This window comes from Cetorhinus maximus, chromosome 32 (assembly GCF_964194155.1).
Source record: "Cetorhinus maximus chromosome 32, sCetMax3.hap1.1, whole genome shotgun sequence".
NCBI lineage: Eukaryota > Metazoa > Chordata > Chondrichthyes > Lamniformes > Cetorhinidae > Cetorhinus > Cetorhinus maximus.
This window is the reverse complement of record NC_135910.1, coordinates 10,750,333-10,768,544: the sequence shown is the minus strand read 5'-3', so window position 1 is coordinate 10,768,544 and position 18,212 is coordinate 10,750,333. Positions and strand designations below refer to the sequence as shown.

Sequence of the window (18,212 nt, the reverse complement as noted above, 5' to 3'; positions counted from 1 at the left end):
TTACCCGGTGTTGGTGTTGGGATGTTACCCGGTGTTGGTGTTGGGATGTTACCCGGTGTTGGTGTTGGGATGTTACCCGGTGTTGGTGTTGGGATGTTACCCGGTGTTGGTGTTGGGATGTTACCCGGTGTTGGTGTTGGTGATGTTACCCGGTGTTGGTGTTGGGATGTTACCCGGTGTTGGTGTTGGGATGTTACCCGGTGTTGGTGTTGGGATGTTACCCGGTGTTGGTGTTGGGATGTTACCCGGTGTTGGTGTTGGGATGTTACCCGGTGTTGGTGATGGGATGTTACCCGGTGTTGGTGATGGGATGTTACCCGGTGTTGGGATGTTACCCGGTGTTGGTGTTGGGATGTTACCCGGTGTTGGTGTTGGGATGTTACCCGGTGTTGGGATGTTACCCGGTGTTGGGATGTTACCCGGTGTTGGGATGTTACCCGGTGTTGGTATGTTACCCGGTGTTGGTGTTGGGATGTTACCCGGTGTTGGGATGTTACCCGGTGTTGGTGTTGGGATGTTACCCGGTGATGGGATGTTACCCGGTGTTGGTGTTGGGATGTTACCCGGTGTTGGTGTTGGGATGTTACCCGGTGTTGGTGTTGGGATGTTACCCGGTGTTGGTGATGGGATGTTACCCGGTGTTGGTGATGGGATGTTACCCGGTGTTGGTGATGTTACCCGGTGTTGGTGATGGGATGTTACCCGGTGTTGGGTTGTTACCCGGTGTTGGGTTGTTACCCGGTGTTGGGTTGGGATGTTACCCGGTGTTGGTGTTGGGATGTTACCCGGTGTTGGTGTTGGGATGTTACCCGGTGTTGGTGATGGGATGTTACCCGGTGTTGGTGTTGGGATGTTACCCGGTGTTGGTGTTGGGATGTTACCCGGTGTTGGTGTTGGGATGTTACCCGGTGTTGGGATGTTACCCGGTGTTGGGATGTTACCCGGTGTTGGTGATGGGATGTTACCCGGTGTTGGGATGTTACCCGGTGTTGGGATGTTACCCGGTGTTGGTGTTGGGATGTTACCCGGTGTTGGTGTTGGGATGTTACCCGGTGTTGGTGTTGGGATGTTACCCGGTGTTGGGTTGCCCGGTGACGGTGTCGGGCTGGGAAAGGTTCTCCGGCTGATCCACATTTCGCGACCTCACCTCACCCCGCTCCTGATTCGCTTGTGTTTCCCGCTTGGCGATTGGTTGCCCTCTCCCCGCATCTGATTGGCCGCCGCCGACTCCGTGCAGCATCGCCGCCTCCCATTGGTCGGGCGTCCGTCACCCGCCCTGCACCGCGCCGGGTCACTTCCGGCAGCCTCCCGAGTCATGTCCGGGAGCCGGGCCTTCCCGCGGAGAGAGGGAGAGTCAGGAGCCTGAGAGAGGCCGGATCCGGGGGCCCCCCGACATCAGGAGGCAGCAGCCCGGTCCCGCGCCGCCGGAGACAGGTACCCCCGGGGGAAAGGGCGAGGCGGCGAGGCCCACGGGAGGCCGGGGAGCGGGGGAGGGAGCTGGGCCTCAGGGCGGGATTGGGCGAGAGGGGGATCGCCCCCCCCCCCTTTTAGGTGTGAGGGGATCTCCCCCCCCCCTTTAGGTGTGAAGGGATCTCCCCCCCCCCTTTAGGTGTGAAGGGATCTCCCCCCCCCCTTTAGGTGTGAAGGGATCTCCCCCCCCCCCTTTAGGTGTGAAGGGATCTCCCCCCCCCTTTAGGTGTGAGGGGATCTGCCCCCCCCCTTTAGGTGTGAAGGGATCTCCCCCCCCCCTTTAGGTGTGAAGGGATCTCCCCCCCCCCTTTATGTGTGAGGGGATCTGCCCCCCCCCCCCATTAGGTGTGAGGGATCTGCCCCCCCCCCCCCCCCCCCTTTAGGTGTGAGGGGATCTGCTCCCCCCCTTTAGGTGTGAAGGGATCTCCCCCCCCCCCTTTAGGTGTGAAGGGATCTCCCCCCCCCCCTTTATGTGTGAGGGGATCTGCCCCCCCCCCCCCCCCCTTTAGGTGAGAGGGGATCTGCCCCCCCTCCTTTAGATGAGGAGGGATCTGCCCCCCCTTTAAGTGAGGGGGGATCTGCCCCCCCCCCCCATCCCACTTTAGGTGAGAAGGGGATCTGCCCCCCCCCTTTTAGGTGAGAATGGGATCTGCCCCCCCTCCCCCCTTTTAGGCAAGGGGGGCATCTGCCCTACCCCCCGGCACATGGGCAGGAGTGGGGCACAGTCTGGGCGTAACATAGCTGGGGGAACGGCCTGTGGCTGAGTGGCCACCAGCCATGTACAGGTGGAGGGTGTTGGGTAGGGGGAGTGGATAAATTGACAGGTCTTAGCTGAACTCTAGACCTGGCAAGGTTCAAATGCTGGCACTTTGTAAATTCAGGAGTTGAAACTACCTGATCACAGGCCAGCTGCGGAGCCCGTGTGAATCCACTGAGGAAGCTCATCACTCCTTTTCTCGGGATCAGCTCCAACTCACAATGACTTTTCTTCCAATAAGAGTGGGCGGTGATAGCAGAGGTGATGTCTGTGACTGGCGGCGTGTAAGGAGGTGACTACTGCATATGCTGATGATAGAGTTGAGACTGACCGTAAATCCCGGTATTTAACAGGAATGGGCTTCAAAGTGTGGGAGGTATCTTGATTTTAAAGAGTGGACATCAAAAACAGAAACTCGGGGTTATTGTTGGGCTTGTGGTTCTGGTGTGCTCTGGGAGACCTCACACTATCATGTTCACTGCTTTGCCAAAGAAACGCTTGGATCACTCCTACCACTGCCCCAGTTAACAGCATTGGCTTCAGAAGCAATTGGTGCTCATGGTGTTAAATTCTCACTTGTACAACAATGTGACTAATGTGCAAGCGCTAGAATATGCAGCAGTTCTCGCTGTTCTCCTTTGCAAAAGAGATTGCGAGTAATTCCTGTTTGTAGAGATGCTGCTGGCCCTCAATTGAAGAGTTGGCTGGTGCTAAACAAATAAGGCAGCTATGCTCTGTGGGGGCATCACTACACAGCCTGCTCAGGGAGGAGTGAAACAAGGTGAGAAGCCAATAATATCAGTTATTTCTCATTGGCTATGAGGGACCAGCTGACTTGAGTGTGGGCGGGGTCTCACAGAAGTACCACTGCGTCTCCTGTTTTGGACTGAGGAGTGCAGGTGAAGGGGCAATAACTCACAGTGCAGGACATCAGCAGTGTTTTGAATTGTAAAGGAGGCAAGGTGAGTCATGAGCGAATAAACAACCCTGCACTTTTGGATGTTTAAAAACCTGCAGAGCAACTGGAGCACAGCAAGACTTGGGGAGGTAAGGAGTTTGAACATTTGAGATTGTGGGAAAGCTTGAGGCTGCATGGGGCGGTGAGGGGGGCAGTGGAAGGTGGCCGGCATGAGGCAGAGGAAGCGTGTTTAGGGCAGCGTGTTTGCAACCCCGGTTGAAAATGAGAGTTTAGGAGATTCTCTGCTTCGTTGATCCAGAACATGTTTCTCTGGGGAATGGGAAGTGGTGGCAGGGGGGGTGGAAGAGGAAGTCCTGCTTTGCCTGTTGGCACACGCTATCGGCAGCACGGCGGCTGCAGTCTCTTATTGACTGTTGGGAGAGAGCACGTGAATTTCTCGATTGGGGTTGGCGGGGGGGGAATCTCTTTTCTGGGCTAATGGCTGGGGAAAAATTAGAGAGTGTTCTAGTCCAACTGTCTACTACACTGTGGGCAGTGTGAGGCACATGGAGATTGTCCGTATTGGCAACTAGGTAGACTCCTAAATTAAGTCTGACTTTTTATTCTTTCATGGAATGTGGGCATTGCTGGCAAGGCCAGCGTTTGTTGCCCTTTCCCAATTGCTCTTGAACTGAATGGCTTGCTCGGCCATTTCAGAGGGCAGTTAAAAGTCAACTACATGGTCTGGAGTCACAGGTAGGCCAGACCAGGTAAGGACAGAAGATTTCCTTCCCTAAATAACACTAGTGAACCAGATGGGTTTTTATGCCAATCGATGATATTTTCATGGTCACCATTACTGAGATTGGCTTTTAATTCCACATTTGATTAATTAATGGAAACCCACCAGCTGCCATATACTTGCCATAGAGGGAGTATAGCGGAGGTTCACTAGACTAATTCCTGGGATGGTGGGATTGTGCTATGAGCAGAGTTTGAGGAGACTGGGCCTGCATTCTCTAGAGTTTAGAAGAATGAGAGGTGATCTCATTGAAACTTACACAATTCTTAAGGGGCTAGGAGCTAGACAGGGTAGATACAGGAAGGATGTTTCCCCTAGCTGGGGGTGGGGGATGGGCCTAGAACTAAGGGACACAGTCTCACAATAAAAGGCAGACCATTTAGGAATGAGATGAGCAATTTCTTCACTCAGAGGGCGGTGAATCTTTGGAATTCTCAAATAAGAACATAAGAAATAGGTGCAGGAATAGGCCATTCGACCCCTCAAGCCTGTCTCACCATTCAATAAGATCATGGCTGAACTACCCCAGGCCTCAATTCCTCTTTCGTGTCAGCTTCTCATAGCCCTAAACTCCCCGATATTTCAAAAATCTATCTACCTCCTCTTTAAATACTTTCAGTGATCTAGCCTCCACAACTCTCTGGGGTAGAGAATTCCAGACATTCACTACCATCTGAGAGAAGAAATTCCTTTGCACCTCAGTTTTAAATGAGTGCCCCCTTATTCTGTAACTATGTTCCCTAGTTCAAGATTCCTCCACTAGTGGAAGCATCTCCTCAACATCTACCCTGTCAACTCAGAATCTTGTATGTTTCAATAAGATCACCCCTCATTCTTCTAAGCTCTAATGAATAACGGCCTAACCTGTTTAGCCGATCTTGATAAGTTAACCCCTTCATCCCAGGAATCAGCCTAGGGAATCCCTTTTGAACTATCTCCAGTGCCAGTTTATCCTTTCTTAAATATGGGGACCAAAACTGTACATAATATTCCAGGTGCGACCTCACCAACACCCTGTATGGTTGTAACAAGCCTCCCCTATTTTTAAACTCCAACCCCCTAGCAATACAGGCCAAAATTCCATTTGCCGCCTTAATTACTTAATTACTTGCTGCACCTGCATTGTGTTTCATGCACAAGGACACCCAGATCCCTCTGTGCTGCATTTTTTTGGAGTCTCTCTCTCCATTTAAAATAATAGTCTGCCTTTTGATTCTTCCTACCAAAGTGCATGACCTCACACTTTCTTATATTAAACTCCATCTGGCAAGTTTTTGCCCACTCACTCAACCTACCTATACCCCCTTGCAGATTCCTTATGTCCTCATCACAACATGTCTTCCCACTTATTTAGTATCGTCAGCAAATTTGGTTACACTACACTCTGCCCCCTCCTCCAAGTCATTAATATAGATAGTAAATAATTGAGGCCCTCGGACTGATCCTTGTGGCACTCCATTAGTTATGTCTTTCCAACCTGAAAAAGACCCATTAATCCCGACTCTCTGTCTTCTGTGTGTTAACCAACCCTCAATCCATGCTAATACATTACCAACGATACCGTGAGCTCCTATCTTGTGCAAGGAACTGAAGCTGAGAAAAATTCACTTTGAATTTGACTGTTAAGGGTATTGGGTGTTACTTTTTCTGAGTTTTAAAAAATCTATGTGCCTTAACGGAGGTGTAACTGGGGTTTAGATTAATTAGGGAATTTAGAAGTTATCATAGTAATTTGTAGATCTGTGTATGCGCTTAAAATCATTTCTTCTATTAATAAAGGTTTAATTTAGTTTTGTAAGAAACCTATAAGTCTTGGTGGCTTCCTTTTTACTGAATTCAAAGCCTGCACCTCGAAATAAGTACAAATTGCAAATAGTTGTGGCAGCTTCTTCAAGTTTCCCTCTGGGATTTGGGCAGCTTGGCCTTTACCATCCACCTGCCATAACCATCTCCAAGTCAGAAGTAGATTCAAGCCCCAGTCCAGAGATTTCAGCACAAAATCCAGGCCAACACTCCAGTGCAATACTGAGGGAGTGCTGCATTGTCAGAAGCGTCATCCCCCAAATGAGACATCAAACCGAGGGCTCACCAACCATCTCAGATGGGGGTGAAAGATCCTCCCACCTCTACCCCATAGGACTGTAGAAGCTCATCATTGCGTATGTTCAAGACAGAAATCGATAGATTTCTGGATACTGATGACATCAAGGGATATGGGGATAGTGGGGGAAATATGGTGTTGAGGTAGACAATCAATCATGATCTAGTTGAATGGCGGAGCAGGCTCGATGGATTGAATGTCTTCCTCCTGTGTTCCCTTTCCCTGCAATCGTGTTATCTCTTGCATCTCCTTCATCAGCCACTGTGGATCCCTGCCTGAAGGCCATTGCTGTGCTTGGGGCTGCTCGAGTTCTGTAGGTCAGCAGACAGGGGAGGTTTTCATTTTCATCAGCCTGGCTTTAATTCGAAGCCAGGGAGCAGGAATGATTGTCAAGAGGCTTGCTCACGTTTTTTTTTGTTAAAGGACACCGAGGAAAGGAGCTGCTTTGCATTTTTGATAGAGCTGGGTGTGAAGTTGCCAAACATCACAGTGCTTTGCATTTTGGCAAGTGCTGTGTATGCATCTGGTGTACAATAACCATCCAAAGATTCCAAGTTGATGCATCGGGCTCCTTCCAAAAAAAAACAAAAAAGACTTCCTTCTAACTTTATTTTTTAATGTGACTAATTGCACCAGTCAAGACCAGGTAGAAGCTTTAAGTGAAGCATGGTTAAGAGGGTAGGGAAATAATTGGACCAAGGTGCTCCCATTGAATTCAGGCCCGATACGTTTCCATTATCTATTTTTGTGCCTATAGTTATAATGGTAACTGTCTATGTAAACATGTCAAGTTGTAATTACATCATTGTAGCAGTGCAGTGCCCCTCTGAGGGGAGGGTCTAAGGACAGTTTACACAGCCACTTATCATTATAGTTGGAGGCTTAAGAATTTATAATGGAGAAAGTTGGAAAATTTACGTAGTTGTAAAATATTTAATACAGAGCACCTAGAGAAATTAGTACAGGGTGAGAAACTCATTACTGCCAGGCTCTGGAACTGGAAAGGGAAATTCTTGAGGGCAATTAGAGATGGGCAATAAATGCTGGCCTAGTTAATGTCACCCAGGTCCCATGAACGAATTTTTAAAAAAGTGTTTCTGGTCTCAAATGAGTACTTGCAGCTTAACTGCATCCTTCCAGTAATGGGTTTATTGAGTTTTATTTTGTGTCCCCTGCTTACGCATTCTAGCTACTGATTCCACCCCTCTCCCTGGCAACTGTGTGAGGCTGAACCAGATTGTTCGCAACCTTGTCTTAATTACTATAACCCCAGGATGAGCTTCCGACCATGTAGGAAACAGGAGAAGGCCATTCAGCCCGTCGAGCCCGCTCTGCCATTCGATATGTTCATGGCTGATCGAACACTTCAATACCTTTTACCCACACTATCCCCCTAACTCTTTACGTTATTGTTAATCAGAAGTCTATCAATCTCTACCTTAAATATGCTCGAATGACTGGGCCTCCAAGGCCCTCTTGGGTAGAGAATTCCAAAGATTCACAATCCTCTTAGTGAAGAAATCTTTCCTCACCTTGGTCCTAAGTGGCTTCCCCATTATTTTGAAATTGTGTCCCCTGGTTCTAGACTCTCCAACTAGGGGAAACATCTTACCTACATCTACCCTGTCTATTCCTTTAAGTATTTTGTAGGCTTCAATGAGATCACCTCTCATTCTTTGAAACTCTAGAGAATACTGGCCCAGTTTCCCCAATTTCTCTTCATAAGACAGTCCCACCAACCCCAGAAGAAGTCTGGTGAACCTTTGTTGCACTCCCTCTATGGCAATAATATCCTTTCTGAGGTAAGGAGACCAAAACTCCACACAGGACTCCAGGTGCAGCCTAACCAAGCTTCTATACAAGCAATACTTCACTATTCCTGTACTCAAATCCTCTTGCGATAAAGGCTAAGATTCCATTAACCTTCCTAATAGCTAGTTGCACCTGCATGTTAGCCTTCAGTGACTTATGGATAAGGACACCCAGGTCCCTTTGTACAGCTACATTTTCTAATCTCTTACCATTTAGGAAATACTCTGTACATCTGCTCCTTCTACCAAAGTGGATAACCTCACATTTTTCCACATTAAATTCCATCTGCCATGTTATTGCCCCCACTCACTAAGTCTGTCCAAATCCTCCTGTAGCCGCTTTACATCTTCCTCACAACACACATTCCTGCCTAGCTTTGTATCGTCTGCAAACTTGGAAATGTTACATTTGGTCCTCACATCCAAATCATTGATATAGATTGTGAACAGCTGGGGCCCAAGTACTGATCCTTGCGGTACCCCACTAGTCACAGCCTGCCAATGTGAGAAAGATCCGTTTATTCCTCCTCTGTTTTCTGCCTGTTAGCCAATCCTTAATCTTTGCCAGTATATCCCCTCCTATCCCATGTGCTTTTATTTTGCTAATCAACCTCCTGTGGGGTCTTTATCAAAGGCCTTCTGAAAATGCAAGTATACTACGTCCATCGATTCTCCTTTTTCAACTTTGTCAGGAACATTCTCAAAAAAACTCCAATGATTTCCCATTTGTAAATCCGTGCTGACCATGCCCAATCAGATCATGATTATCTGAATATCCATTTATCACACCCTTTATAATAGATTCTAGCATTTTCCCTACTACAGATATAAGGCTAACAGGTCTGTAGTTCCCTGTTTCCCTCTTCCTCCCTTCTTAAATAGTGGGGTGACATTTGCTACCTTCCAACCTTCAGGAACCATTCCAGAACCTGTAGAATTTTGGGAAAATGATTACCAATGCATCCACTCTCTCTATAGAAACCTCTTTCAACACTCTGGGATGCAGAATGTCAGGTTCAGGGGACTTATCCACTTTCGGTCCCATTAATTTCTCCAATGGAACCTTCTTTCTTCCTAATTTCCTTCCAACTCCTCATTCTCCCTATCCCTTTGGATCTCTAAATCTGGGAGATTTCCTTTATCTTTCTCAGTGAAAACAGACACAAAGTAATCACTTAGCTTCTCTGTCATTTCTCTATTCATCATTATGAATTCTCGTGACTCTGCCTGTAATGGACCCACGTTTGTCTTAGCCAGACACTTCCTTTTTACAAAACAAAAACAGAATTACCTGGAAAAACTCAGCAGGTCTGGCAGTTTTTCCAGGTAATTCTGTTTTTGTTTTGGATTTCCAGCATCCGCAGTTTTTTGTTTTTACTTCCTTTTTACATACTGATAGAAGCTTTTACAGTCTGTTTTTATGTTTTTTGCTAGATTGCATTCATATTCCATTCTCCCTTTACCAGTTTCTTGGTCTTCCCCTGCTGTATTCTTAAAAACCTCCCAATCCTCAGGTTTACTACAACTTCTGGCAACTTTATAAGCCTTTTCTTTCAACCTGGTACAATCCTTAACTTCCTTTGTCAGCCACGGTTGACTTAAACATCCTTGTCTTCAAATGCCTCCAAGGCCTCGCTCTTCCCTATCTGTGATTTCCTCCAGCCCCCAACCCGCCGAGATATCTATGCTTCCCCAATTCTAGCCCTTTGGGCAGTGCTGATTTTAATCACTCCATCATTGGTAGCCAGGCCTTCAGCTCCCAAAGCCCTGAGTTCTGAAATCTTTTATTTCTCTAAACCTCACTGCCTCTCTACCTCTCTTCACTCCTTTAAGACAGCCCTGAAAATCTAAATGTCACTGGCCATAACACATCCCAAACTTTGGGCCATTGGCTCAATGTCAGACCCTGTGAAACGTCTTGAAATATATTTAAGATGCTATATAAATGCAGGCCGTTAGCCTTCACTGGGTTGACGTAGTGGTTAGAATTCTCATCTGAGTCAGATGGCTGAGGATTCAAGACCAGGACTTGAGCACATAATCCATGCTTTCACTTGGAGTGTTGGAAGACTGATGCTCTGGCAAGATGTGTGTACTCTGGAAGAGACACGATTCCTTCTGCCTTTATTCTGTGGATCAGGTGGATATTAAAAATCTCGCCCCACGGTTTGAAGTGGAGCCCGAAGCTCTCCTGGTATCCGACCAACACCAGAAATAGCTTAATAGTCACTCATCTAATGGCTGTGCTTGTGGGATCCTGCTCTGCACTCGATGACTGCCTCTGTCACCCACACATCAGGATTGTGCTTCATGACCTCTGTTATTTGCTATGTTTCCCAGAGACAATGGGCTGGGTCCATAGAAGGCTTCACTTTCTTCCTGCCACATCAAGACATTTCCTGCACTGATCCCAGGGTCACATCACCATTAATTTTACTGCTGTCATTTGGATTTCAGTTGAAGGTGATTACAGTAAGTGGTGGGTGGGATAGGTGTGAACTTTGTGTATAATGCACACTTGAACTGTGAAAGAAATGCCCCAACAGTTTAATTACATATCAGGCTTATCGAATGCAATGTTGGAGATGGCATTTGGAGTTCTCTAAGCTGAGGGGTTAGGGTGTTTGCAGATGCTATCCTTGGTGAGATCAGATTTGAGGAGATACCCTTAAGGGTATCAAACAAGGAATGTATCACTCAACATTATGTGTATGTATGATTTTCCTTGTTGGTATCAAGCTTTTAGTCAGAGAGGTAGGTTTTGAGATGTGTCTTAGCCTATTCCTGCTCCTATTTTTTATGTTATTTGACCCCTCGAACCTGCTCTGCCATTCAGTAAGCTCTTAGCTAATCTGATTGTGGTCTTAACTCCGCTTTCCTGCCTGCCCCCATTACCTTAGAGAGATTTTTGATCTACAAGAGAGTCAAACTTAGCCTTGAATATGTCCAATGACCCAGGATCTGGGGAAGAGAGTTCCAGACACTAACGACCGTCTGAGAGAAGAAATTCTTCCTCACCTCCATCTTAAATGGGAGACCCCTTGTCTTGAAACTGTGCCCCCCCCCCCAGTTCTAGATTCCACCACAACAGGAAACATCTACACAGCATCTACTATGTCAAGCCTCTTCAATCCTTTGTTTCAATGAGTACATCTTCTGAACTCCAATGAGTACTGGCTCAACCTCTCTGCATTAGACCAACCCCCCATCCCAGGAATCAGGCTAGTGAATCTTGTCTGAACTGCTTCTATGTCTTAAAGGAGGACAGCAACGTAGAGAGGCTGAGAAGTGTAGAGAGGGTATCCCAGAGCTTGGGGCTCAGACAACATGGCTGTCAATGGTGGAGCAATTATGATTGGGAACGGGCACAAGAGGCCAGGTTTCGAGGACACCAATATCTTAGAGGGTTTTGGGGATGGATAAGGTTGTAGATAGGAAGAGGCGAGGCCATGGAGGGATTTGAAAACAAGGGTGAGATTTTTAAAGTCAAGACGCTGCTTGATCAGGAGCCAGTGTGGGTCAGCGAGCACAGGGATGATAAGGGAACGTGACTTGCTGAGAGTTGAGACATGGGCAGCAGATTTTTGGATGGCCTCAAGTTTACGGAGGGTAGAATATTGGAGAGCAGTCAGGGGTGCATTGGGATAGTCAAGTCTAGAGGTAAGTAAAGTATGGATGAGGGTTTCAGCAGCAGGTGAGCTGAGATAGGGGTGAAGTCAGGTGACATTATAGAGGTGGGAATAGGCAGCCTTAGGATGACGCGAATATGAGATCAGAGGCTCATCTCGGGCTTAAATGTGATACCTACTGGCTTAATCTCAGGCAGTTACCAGGGAGAGGGATGGAGCCGGTAGCTAGTGAACAGCATTTGGAGCGGGGTCTGAAAACAATGACTTTAGCCTTCCCAATATTTAATTGGAGGAAATTTTTGCTCATCTGGTACTGGATCTGGGACAGGCAGTCAGTTAATTTAGCAACAGTGGAGGAGTCAAGAGAGGTGGTGGCGAGGGAGAGCTGGACATTGCCAGTGTACATGTGAAAACTAAGCCAACTAACAACATTAAATGACCCTAGTTAAAGCACTTATGTTTTGGGCCCCCAGCACAGATTGGTAACTACTAATTTCATAGGAGGGGAAAAGCTTATTATGGGATATCTAGTCTGGCTATCTGTTCAATGGCCTCCTGAGATGCTGGAGTGGATGCTAAGGTGCCTCCCCCAACAGGCCTTAGCAAAATGGCTAATGGAACGTTGGCTTGTATTCTGGTCCCCTAGAAATACAAGGGAGCAGAAATCGTGCTTCAGCTACACAAAGCTCTGGTTAGACCACGCCTGTGAGCATTTCTTGGTACTACACCTCAGGAAGGATATATTGGTCTTGGAGGGAGTGCAGTGTAGATTTACCAGAATGATACCTGGACACCAAGGGTGAAATTACACAGAGCGATTACACAAACTAGAGTTGTATTCCCTGGAATTTAAACGGTTAAGGAATGATTTGATAGACATTTTCAAGATATTAAGGGGAACAGATAGGGTAGGTGGAGAGAAACTGTTCCGGTGGTTGGGAAGTTTAGAGGCACGGTCTACCACAGTGCCGTAGAAGTTTGAAACCCTTTTACGCAAATGATCAATTGGTTGTTATAAATCTGAGGTTGCGAGATTTTTGTTAACTAAAGTTTTTAAGGGATACGGAGAAAAGGGTATGTGAAATAAAACAAAGTGCTAGAAAAACTCAGCAGGTCTGGCAGCATCTGAGGAGGCGTTTCGCACCCAATATGGCTCTTCGGCATTTGGTATGTGAAGTTAGGTCGCAGATCAGCCGTGCTCTTACTGGCAGAACAGGCTCGAGGGGCCTAGTCCTGTTCTTGTGTTCCTAGGCAGGCTACTGTGATGTTTTTCATGGTTTGGGATTCCTAGCCACAATCGCACTTCAGGCTGTCTCTCATCTTCCACTTTTAGAGCAGGTGACCACTTTGCCCTTCCCCTGTGTTGATTCAGCTGAGCCTAGAGAGGTCGAAACCAGAGGCCTTTGCTATTGGGTCATCGATGAGGTGCTGGGGTTTGTTAGGCTACATGCATTCCACAATTTTAATTATCTGGATAGTGGGTTAATAGCTGCGTGAATATTAGCTGCTGTTTCCCACTTTGGCCCGATGCAATTTTACATGTTTTCTTGGTGGATTTTTCAAGTCTTCATAAATGAATGGATGGGATGGATAGGTCAGCATTGCTCATGAGTTTATTTCCCATCTCACTGAGCACAGTGGGCATTATGGTAAATGGCAGGCAGGGCAATGTGGGACTGCACCTGGAGCCACTTGGTTGGGGTGGATTTGAGCGTCCCTGACACTGTCTTTTTGGCAGTGTATAGCTGCACTTGCCACGATATTGGTGTGGACGTTACAGATCCATGAGGCAGAGCCACATTCTGCAGCAGGGTAGACTCAGGCCACTGTTGCAGTGTGGAGTGTGTTCAGGCTGTGCCAGGATTGGAGCAGTGGCCCCAGCTCTGGAAGTAACTTTCCAGTCAATCCAAGTCACTTGTGAGCATTGTACTTGCTTCCGCTAAGGTTGATGCGTCAGCAGTGCTTGGCCATTGGCACAGACAAACTCCTGGAACATAGGAGCAGGAGTAGGCCATTCAGCCCCTTGAGCCAACTGCGCCATTGAACTAAATCATGGCTGATCATCTACCTCAATGCCATCTTCCCACACTATCTCCGTATCCCCTGATGTCATTGGTATCTAGAAACCTATCGACCTCTGCTTTGCATGTACTTAGTGACTGAGCCTCCACAGCCCTCTGGGGTAGAGAATTCCAAGAATTCACCACCCTCTGACTGAAGAAATTCCTCCTCATCTCGATCCTAAATGACCTAACCCTCTTATCTTTATCCTGGGATTTAGTGAAAGACATGCAGACGCTTTGGGTGTTTCGCAGAGGGAATGTAACTGTTTCTAAGCACTCCTCTCTCCTCGAATGAAATCATCTCCAACCCATTTGCCTCTCCAGCTTGAATTCCTGTTTCTTTGGTCCTTGAACATGTCAACAGCTCTGTGGATCCCCCACCCTGAAATGTAGCCTTTAAATCCATCCAATCCAGCTTCTACCCATATCCCAGCAACAGAGCAGCCAGATCTAAGATCCTGACATCTCGTGTACTTGTTGACTGACAAATGGCTTTATCCTTGCGTGCCTTCAACCTATCTAGCTTATGACGTGTGTCCTCAAGTACCTTTTGTCCAGCTCCATGGATTTGCATGTTTATGGCTCTGTTGGCTACACTTCCGATAGGTAACAATGTAGCTTGAAGGGCCTGCTCCTGCTCCTAAGTCCTGTGTTCCAATGTATGTGTTGTGGGTTCAAGTCGCACTCTAGACCCTCGAGCGCATAATTCAGGTTTGCGGTCCCAGCATGGTGCCTGGGGATGTCGTCTTTCAGGTGAGACATTGAACCGAGGCCCTGTCTGCCCCCTTCGGCTGGATGTGAAAGATCCTGTGATACCATTATTTGACGAAGGGTTCAGAGGGCTCGCTGCTGTTTATCCCTCGATCAACGCCACTGGTCGTCTATGGGAGCTTGCTGTGTGCAAATTGGCTGCTGTGTTTCCTTCACGACTCACTTCAACAAAAATATTTCATTGGCTGTGGAAGGTGCTTTGGCACATCTTGAGGTAATTAAAGCTGGTAAGCAAATGAATATTTTGCTTTTACCTTGCTGACCCCTACAATCAGATGGCCTGTTGGACATCAGGTCTTTGAGCTGCACTTTCCTCTGGCTCAGCATTGGAGGAGCTGAGATTGTTCCCTCTTAGAGCAGAGAAGGCTAAGGGATGGGGTGGAAACCTAATCGAGGTATTTAAAATTAGCAGGGGGGGGGGAGGGGGAGGAAGGTTTGTTTTTCCTCTGGCAAATGGGTCGGCAACCAGAGGTCATGGGATTTCTCCTCTGGTTCTTTTTGCCAATTATTTTTAATCTTTCTGATAACGAGACCTGCTCCCAGACACGTCTGGTTGTAGGTGGCAGAGACCCGGGGCTCGGATCGTCGCTCGTCTAGCCGCAGTGCTTTGGGCACCCCTGTGAGTAAGGATGGGAGGGGAGGAAATTTTTATTTTTTAAAAAAAAAATTATTTTTAAAAGAGAAAGTTTTTAATTTGAATGTGTAAAGGGGGTGATGTCCTAAATCTCTCTCCATGCCGTTTCGAAGGAGGAATAAGAAAACATTTGAGGGTTTGCACACTGTCCTTGGGAACGTGCCAGGTTACGGTGTGAACAGCTCCCTGACTTTGTCACTTTGCGTTCTTCAGCCGATTTAATGATTTGAATCAGCCGTAAGTGTGGAATGTTGGGGCAAACAGCACATTGTTTTCCCTCGCCACCTGAGAACTGTCTGCACCTTGTCATGGGTTCACTTGACAGGGAACCGAAGGGCCCTGTCTATGTCTTAATGATGTCTCTGGAGTTCAACATCCCTAGTAGTGAACCTCTGCAAATGCCTGCTCCTTTTTAAAGGAGAAAGAGTTTGCATTTATATAGCACTTTTGGTAACCGCGGGGCGCCACAAAGCACATTACAACTGCTGAAGCCCTTTTCAAAGTGTTGGGATGTGGGAGATGGTAGAGGATGCACAGGGTCAGCTGAGTGGACAGAAAGATAAACAAGCGGGTTAGATCAAGAGAGGAGTTCAGGAACCAACAGGGTTGCGAAGTCCAGGGAGAGAAAGACGGCCAAGGAAGGACATTGGAAACGTAGACCCGACAGCCTTGTCCTGGCAACAACTGAAGGAGAAATTGAGGGTAAGAACAGAAGAGGGAGAAGAAAAATCAAGAGGTAATTAAAGTTGTTAAGCGAATGAATATTTTGCTTATACCTTGCTGACCTCTACAATCAGACGGCCTGTCGGACATCAGGTCTTTGAGCTGCACTTTCCTCTGGCTCAACCTCTGGAGACATTGGAGGAGCTGAGATTGTTCCCTCTTAGAGCAGAGAAGGCTAAGGTGGATAACCTTGCTAAGTGGACTGAGGGAGGATTGAAGAAAGCCAGGGAAGAAGCAAGATGATGTCAGCAGCCCCACTAAGGATATAGTGACAACAGATGAAGGAATGTAGGAAACATGACATTCAGTTTTCCCAAAGCAAATGATTTATGTTGAGGGATAAATATTGGCCAGGGCCCTGTGGTGGAATCTCCTGCCTTACCCGGGTTGGCAGATAGATTAGCGCCCCACCTAAAAGTTGATGCCAATGACAGCACAGTTCTTTCTCAGTGCTGAACTGGCTTGTCAGCCTAGAATATGTGCTTGAGTAACTGGACTGGGACCTGAACCCGTGACTTTTGATCTCAGAGATGAGCGATGGGTGCGGGAGACTAGGTAACGCACAGAAGTCTTCACTATCGCTTTTGCCATACCTCGTGCTCCTAGATTTGGTTCCCAGGATATTACTGAGCTGTGCAACCATAGCAACAGCTGTTGCCAAATGCCCGGCTGTATCTTTGTGGGATGAGCAAGATTGATTTAATCTATGTAATCAGCAGTAAACGCTCTGCAAACAAGCTGAAGAATCGAGAGCTACTGCAAAGAAAACTGCTCTGGACCAAATTCAACTTTATTGCTGCTTTTCACCATTCTCTGCTTTGTACATTATAAAAGCAAAATATTAGCACTGGAAGAATTTTAAGAGGATCATGGGTAGGGGCTCTGAGGTGAAGTAAGATTTGAGGGCCAGGGAGTATTAGATCAGGGCTTGCAAAGTAATTCGGTCCCAATTTTAAAATCTTGCATTCTGCCACTTCTATAATGGGCAATGCCTATGTAAGCTTGTCACGCTGCACCTGCATCCTCTCAATAGTGATGGCGCTGCAGTGTGCGCTGCTCTCCTGTGCTTTTTTCCTCGTGCCTAAGTTACTTTCTGTATGGGGAGGGAATGCCCAACAATGTTCATGTGAGCTGTTCCATTGCATCTACCCGCGTAGGCTGTTTGCAAGTTGATCCCTTTAAGTTACTCCACCCGCAGGGCTGCGCAAAGATGTTTAAAGCGGCTGAGCACTTGGATAAATCACCCGCACGCTCCAGAAAAAATTGAGAAGGAACGTTGGTGCCTGGTGCTTGTACAGGATCACAGAATTGTCAGCGTGGTAGGAGGCCATTCGGCTCACTGTGTCTGCACCAGCTGTCTGAATGAACAATTTACCTAGTGCCATTCCCCTGCTTTCTCCCTGTAACCCCGTACATTCTTCCTTTTCAGATAGCAGCCTAATTCCCTTCTGAATGCCTCGATGGAACCTGCCTGCACTCTCGGGCAGTGCATTCCTGATCCTAACCACTTGTTGCATGATAAGCTTTTTCCTCACATCCCCATTGCTTCTTTTGCCAATTACCTTAACTTTGTGCCCCCTCACCCTCTATTGCATTGGGAGATGTCCGACAAAAGTGGGTGCTGTGGTAGGTCACATGCCAGCAATGACCCTCGCATCTGCCCTCACTCCTTCTCCTCCCTCACAGAAACATAATAGGGTCCCCCTTGTCCTCACTTATCACCCCACCAGCCTCTGCATTCAAAGGATCATCCTCCGCCATTTTCGCCAACTCCAGCATGATGCCACCACCAAACACATCTTCCCTTCACCCCCCCCCGGCGGCATTCCGTAGAGATCGTTCCCTCCAGGACACCCTGGTCCACTCCTCCATCACCCTCTACTCCTCAACACCCACCTATGGCACCTCCCCATGCCCATGCAGAAGATGCAACACCTGCCCCTTCACTTCCTCTCTCCTCACCATCCAAGGGCCCAAACACTCCTTTCAAGTGAAGCAGCATTTCACTTGCATTTCCCCTAACTTAGTCTACTGCATTCGTTGCTCCCAATGCGGTCTCCTCTACATTGGAGAGACCAAACGCAAACTGGGCGACCGCTTTGCGAACACCTTCGGTCTGTCCGCAAGAAAGACCCAAACCTCCCTGTCGCTTGCCATTTTAACACTCCACCCTGCTCTCTTGCCCACATGTCTGTCCTTGGCTTGCTGCATTGTTCCAGTGAAGCCCAACGCAAACTGGAGGAACAGCACCTCATCTTCCGACTAGGCACTTTACAGCCTTCCGGACTGAATATTGAGTTCAACCATTTTAGATCTTGAACTCCCTCCTCCATCCCCACCCCTTTTCCGTTTCTTCCCCCTCCCTTTTGTTTTTTCCAATAATTTATATAGATTTTTCTTTTCCCACCTATTTCCATTATTTTTAAATCTATACCTGTAATACCCTGTCAGTCTTTCCACCCCACCCCCACTAGAGCTGTACCTTGAGTGTCCTGCCATCCATTCTTAATTAGCACATTCGTTTAGATAATATCACCACCTTCAACACCTCTT

At 47.5% G+C, this 18,212-nt stretch overlaps 1 protein-coding gene across 2 annotated transcripts in view; it reads left to right on the top strand.

The window, feature by feature from the left end:
- The first annotated feature begins 1,278 nt into the window (after positions 1-1,278).
- The window catches only part of LOC144671395 (RAC-beta serine/threonine-protein kinase), a 108,163-nt gene continuing 91,229 nt past the window's right edge, over positions 1,279-18,212 (top strand). For both annotated transcript variants that reach the window (XM_078533284.1, XM_078533285.1), the window contains exon 1: positions 1,279-1,434. The gene's annotated coding sequence lies outside the window, so the exon portion shown is untranslated. The remainder of the gene's footprint in view (positions 1,435-18,212) is intronic.